This window comes from Varroa jacobsoni, unplaced genomic scaffold, assembly GCF_002532875.2.
Source record: "Varroa jacobsoni isolate VJ856 unplaced genomic scaffold, vjacob_1.0 scaffold_1173, whole genome shotgun sequence".
NCBI classification, from domain to species: domain Eukaryota; kingdom Metazoa; phylum Arthropoda; class Arachnida; order Mesostigmata; family Varroidae; genus Varroa; species Varroa jacobsoni.
Window position 1 is genome coordinate 11,486 of NW_019214075.1, and position 6,621 is coordinate 18,106.

Genomic DNA, 6,621 nt, shown 5'->3' on the forward strand with positions numbered 1-6,621 from the left:
CATATTGCTATCTACTTTTTGCCTAAACGAGTAATTAGAGGGTACCGCCGCGTGGTTGCCATGACAGCATTTGGCAATGAGTGAATACTAAGCGGGAACCTGAGTCAACGGTTGACCAGAAAATAGGCATAATATTTCTTTCCTCCTCTTCAAAAGGATTGGCTGCTGTGACTCTGCAGAAAAAGGACTGAAAATCAAACGCGAAACAATTTAGCAAATAACCCCCACCATTAAGCACGCACAATACAATACACTCCGAAAGAATCAAATCATATTACAATATTAAAACTATCATCTTTCGAGAACAACGGTGAAGAGTGGCCACATTTGGAGAGCACGTTACATAGTCAAATAGTATCGCTTACTTTAGCTCAAATAAGGAAAAAAAATATTTTAGAAAAATGTACCAGAAAATGTCAAAATTTTATTAAAATATCGAATAGCCGTTCCGATTTTGACGGAACTCTGATGTTCGCTCAAATGAAGTTTGCTGGATTGTTTCTGTCTCATTTTGTGCGTTTCGTTCTTTTCTCTTTTATAGTCTTTTTTCTTCGTTTTAAAAAGTGCCGTTATATAAATATGGATTGAAAAAAAATAATGATAATGAATTGTACTTTCGAAATCGTAATTTTCCGTGGAAACTTTTTTTTTATATTATACACGGTGATTATAGAATCGCTCGCACCATGCAAATAAAAATGTCTTCTTGTTCTATATAATTGTTACATATAGCTATATTTTATTTTTAATAATGGATAATGTTTGCTAAATTTGCCATAAATGTATACATTTTCAAAAATATTAAACATCTAAAAATTTCAACTTTCAAGAAATGTACTAAAAATTTAATTTGTTTAAAAAATGTTCATTTGATGGCATTAACATTATTATCAAGTCATTAGTTCATCTGTGAATTATAGTGAAAAACAGAAACTTACACAATTGAAAATTCAAATAAATAAAACAGGTAAAAATTTTTAAGTTCATTGCTAATGCATTTTGGTTGACTATGATGGTTTCTTATCTTCGAGCAATAGAAAAATTAAAAAGTATAGTAGTAGTTTTTAAAAGATCTAGCCGCCCATGTTAAAGTTATTTTTCTGCTTCGTATGGCCTTATTCCACCATTGGGTAATATAAACACTCGTTGACAAAAGGGTTATCTACAATTTATATAGGATTGTCAAAAAAATGTCGACCGTTTTTAAGTTGAAATTGAAGCAAGTATTTCTGATATCTTAACGTACTACTACTAAGCAAAGTATGCACCTTTTTAATCTATTATTTCCTGTAAGATCATAATACCACAACTTCCGAACAGTGGAAGTTCTGCAGAGACCAAAATAAATGAAAGTTGGATAATGCATAATCCAAGATGTACGGCGGATCCATTCAAATCTCCTATGCAAGTTATATGAATTTTAATGCCGAATAGCTAAAGATGTCTGAGCTAGTCATAGTGGGAAAACGGCACCTGTACTGTTCATTCATTACGATCCATTTTCTTGATGGCTTGTCGTCATTTTGTTAACTTTTGCTAGTTCGAGTTCGAATCAATCGGTTTTCCAAGCGGCAGCAACTTATAATGCACGATCTTCAATCTCACAAGACACATAGCATGACTCAGTTCAGCATCAGTTTGGGCTTCATCGCAGTATTTTGTCATATGTGATTCATTTTTCATCATCTGTGACTGACTGATTTGGAAAGAGCTCGATTCCGCTGTGCTCCCGCAGACGAATTTATAGTCAATTAAATTATTTTACGTCAATTCGTGTGGCACCCAAACAGCAAGCTTTCTTTATTGCCGGCTTCCTTCAAGTGGTCTAAAGCTGTTTAATGATGGACGTGCAGTTCCTGGATGATATCGTGCCTATTCACGTGTCGCTCGTGCCTATCCTTCAGGATCATTTCGTTGACCTTTCCCGTGACTGATCGATTATAACGATGAGCATCTTTCATATGAAAATTTTTGCGCCAGAAATAAGAGAACCATTTTTGGGCCGGTTCTACCGATAACGCATGCTGACCATGAACAGCACAAATTTTCTATAGGCCTGGGCAGCATTTGTATTTTTGTTTTATTAAAATTGCAAATTCAGGAATTTTCGCAGAAATGTCGTCTAGTTTCAATGTATTTAGATGTTAATAAAAGTAAGCCTAAATACCCTAAGAGCCGCTCATCATGAATGGTAGTTATATTAAATAAATCGCCAAAAATGACGCTTCAAGTATTCATAAAAAAGTGCCTATTGGGGTATCTAGGTCGCGCTAAAAGTGTAATTTTTTCAATCATGCTTACCTAGTATAACTATCGTTTATTGATTCTATTCGAAATTTAAATCACTTACTAATCATTTTCAAAATATCCCTGCCTTAATTGATGGCAATAGTGTATTAAGCCGTATTAACAAATGTGATTTCGTTGAAGTGCGCTCAAATACCCATATACACTGGATGACCCAGTTATCGATAGATCGATAGAAACGGTCGTACTAGAATTTTAAAACTATTAGGTACAGCCTTTTAAGCGATCTTAACGAGCTCTAAGCTTTTGAAATTCGAATCCCCTTGATAATATTCCACACGGCTTTGTCAGTAGCAATAAGATATATACATGAATATAAACGGTCGATTTAAGGCAACGTATATGAAGTTCTAATCGTGGTGAAGGCTCGAGAAGCATGAAGAGACCGGGCAACAGTTGATTTTCGTCCCAATTCCAATGACTGTTTTCCCCATTTCAGTAAGCTTGTTTATATCCCTCCTGGAATAAACTTCATTGGCACAGATAGGTGTTTATTTGAGACCGCTAGCGACTAGGTCCGGATCTAGGTCTAGCCACCTATGCACACAATCAATAAGCCAGATTACATTTTTTTTTGGGCTTTAGACTTCCTAGGTCTAGCTGTGTACATCCGTTGTGGTCGACATCGCGTTATTTGATTTTTATTAAAACTCCTGTGTACTTAGGGAACACAAAACAGCGCATGTTACTAATTAAAAAGAAGTATTTTTTCTGTCAGTGAATCGTTCAATTGCAGGAATGTAACAGCGCTTAATAAAACAGTTACTGTTAATCTTAAGATTAATAAACTTACAAAATATAAGGGAGAAAGCAAGAATGAAGAGAGAATACATAGGAAAAAACGAGCAAAAGGAGGAAAAGATTATTATCAACCGATGGATTCGAACCTAGATAATGAAAATGGTTACTAGGACTATCTAACCGGGTGGCAGCAATTACACTGCAGAAGCCGAGCAGACGCAAGCAAAATTTGTAACTTTTAATTAACCAGTTGAGTATAGCGAGGGTTTGCGAGAAACTGGCTCTTAAAGTTTCATGCCTCTCTACGCGCACCTGCTAATTGGGAATATTATGGAAGTTTCGTTTCGTTTGTATAGATCCAACAGTCATGAATGCATTATGGCTAAACAACTATGCGTCTTGTGCCAGAACACAGCTGACCGAACAAGAAGACAAAACAGGTATCGCGCTAGGAGCAAAATGATCTTTCGATATTTTAGGCGGATCGGATGTCGACACATGACGTAATGGGAAACGCCTAAAGTCTAAAGGCGTACTTTATGGAAATACCGGTTGTGGTACTAGACACATATTCATCAAGTAGACTGGGTGGGTGTAGGGGAGCGCAAATCAACGAGTAATGAAAATTATCTACGAAGAAAACAAAGAACGTCACCGGGCATGCACTAAGTTTTAAAACCCACTACAATAGATTGAATATGACGACGACTACGAATGCTATGTTGAAAGCAAAATCTGTTGACGAGGGTCGTGGTTAATAATAGTAAATGGTATAAGTAGCATGTAAGAAAACTTTTCCGGATATATGGATTTACCAGTGTATAGTAAGGCAGAGAACATTTTCATTAGTACTATGCAGATCATTCGGAAATCCCCGTACGTTACAACTGGATCTAGTAGAATGTAATTTTAATATCAAGATTCACAGGTTCGTTCACGTTACCAAAAAGCTTTCGCTACACTCTAAGGAAAAATCACCCCTTATATATGATGCGAAATATCGACCCTTGCAGTACCATAGTCGCTTAGTCACCTCCGGTTGGATAAAAGCCCAGAAGGCCAATCCTGCAAACATTTTTTGACATCATAATAATCTATTCCTAGGTAGATCTAGCTAAACAGGTACAATAGAGCACGTCAAGTATTTTGTACTGTACATAAAATAGCTAGGAATAGCACGTAATGCAACAAGCGACGTACCGGTCAGCGTCGTAGAACCTGCATCGGACTGCGCAACTCAAGCACCGGAAAGTGCCACGGTAACCGATTTGTGACCGCCGCAAACCAGTGCAAGAAAACTTATTACATTCCCGCGCGTCGCTGCAATAGTTGGCGCCCTCTAGCGGTAACAAAAAGATCACGGCAAAAAAGGGGAAGCAACAAGCAGAGCGAATGCGCATTAGAAAAGTGTATGGCATGAGGTTAGTATCCCTTACCTCAACTAGATTGCCTAGTGAATTGTTACTGTCGAGTCCCGTATCGTTGATAGTGCCAGCACTTCAGTCGAAGGCCGGATTTCGGTCTGCTACCTTAGCCTTACACTTTTTAATGTATTGGAATCTGAATAAATCGACCGCTTTATTAAGCTATGCGGGGAAGAGCTTCGCCTCCGATTTGTTTTTACTGATATGTAGGTTCTTAACAAGGAGAGTTAGAGTTGGATATTTCCACATAAGCTTGATACCGTAGAATACAGTATCTAGGTAAGTTAATGCTTACAGATTTGGAAGCAAATTAGCACAACATCGATTGGTACCAATTATGCCATGTTCCAGACGTAATAAGAAAGGACATCGAAATGTTATTTTTGAGAGTCTGTTTGAAGAATTATATCGTCGACTAAAATTGCCAGATAGGCATACTCTAGCACATAAATGCAGCTAATGCATTAGACTCAGAAAATGGCGTCTAAAAAAGTAGATTTTAATTTCCTTCGTACAGAATCATGGATGAGTCCATACTTGCGATAACAGGGGTGAAACAATTTTAGAATGGAAATTGAAAGAGGAGAACGATTATCGATGCCGTTTACTCGATTCACAAAAACTTCCACTGGCGAAGCCCTAACACCGTATAACCTTGCTGATATAAATGTCCGTCGCTTGAACGTATAGAATTTATATTATATAGATAACCGAAAAGAAAGCAAAGACGAGAAATTACTACATCTAATGGCACCAGAACATCGTCTGGGTCATTTACGATAAAAATTCAATTTTGAAGAACTGAGGTAGAAACAGATAATTTAAGATATAATAAGATATATAATATATATATATATCTTTATAATAAGATAGAATACAGTATTAGCAGGAACAAATGATGTCGTATTTCTCTAGTAATGCGCCCTGCATAGAGCCCTATAGATTCAAACGATCCATCATTAGGCAAAGCCAAACAAAAAGCTCTTAACACGAAAAAAGTCCCTACATTAAAGTAAAATGCAAAATTGTTAAGACGATCTTAATAGCTGATTATAAACCACTTTTTTTTTCTCACCTTTTTTTTTCTAAGGTTTTCTCACCTAACAAAGCTATATAGCTTTCACCTATTGCTAGATTATAACATGGTCGCATGTTTCTACCTCAGTCACGACAGCCAAGTAAATATCAAAATGTTTTTCTTTCGAGTAGCCACAATATAGTGAAAAGTAAACCAGATAATTAAATATTCTTTTATATAGAATGTCCTAAACAACTACCAATGGCCTGAGGGCAAATGAGGCGAGAAGCGTTCTCTGTAATAACACTAGAGGTAATCGAATACACATACTGGAAACTATTCGCGTCATTCAATGATATAACGAAAAATTATATAATGTATATGTTGAATTTGCACTTTATAAACGAGGATACCTAGCAAAATAAGACGGCAGATCAACGATGCTGATTCGCCTAAAGGCCATTGTTTACTGATAGCGATCGACGGCTCTATTAAACGGCTAAACATGTTTCTAGAAACAGGTCTTCTAAAAATATTTGCTTATCGTACTCGGTAGTGAGGGTATTTTCTAGGCTGTTGGTTCAAACGACTTTTAGCTGAAAGAAAGATTAGCCAAGTGCGAATCAAGTAGTCTGAAAAATGGTGATAATTACTAATATTGGTTTGGAGTCGTTCCATGAACATTATCAGTAAAAATGTCATTAATAACAATCACGCGAGAGGGCAGCCCAAAAAATAATCAAGCACAGACTAGATCGTCGCGTTAACAACGACATAAGCAGAAAATGCTCTGTAAGAATTCTCCACAGTGTCCTACGTTTCAATCATTTGCGAACGTACCGTCGTAGAACGTCAACGCTGAATAAGCAGAATAAGACCGATCTGAAATAAGAAGATCTTCGATTCTACAAATAAAACCGTCTACAAATAAAACCTTCTACAAATAAAACCTTCTACAAATAAAGGCTTCTACAAATAGAACCTTCTACAAATAAAACCTTCTACAAATAAAGCCTTCTACAAATAAAACCCTCTACAAATAAAACCTTCCACAAATAAAACCTTCCACAAATAAAACCTTCTACAAATAAAGGCTTCTACAAATAGAACCTTCTACAAATAAAACCTTCT

At 36.5% G+C, this 6,621-nt stretch overlaps 1 long non-coding RNA gene across 1 annotated transcript; it reads right to left on the reverse strand.

The window, feature by feature from the left end:
* Window positions 1–404: 404 nt before the first annotated feature.
* LOC147752540 (uncharacterized) lies at window positions 405–4,587 on the reverse strand. The gene is made up of 2 exons (XR_015313756.1): window positions 4,249–4,587; window positions 405–2,776 (listed from the first exon to the last, which is right to left on the reverse strand). It is a non-coding gene; the product is annotated as an uncharacterized LOC147752540 (long non-coding RNA).
* Window positions 4,588–6,621: the final 2,034 nt, after the last annotated feature.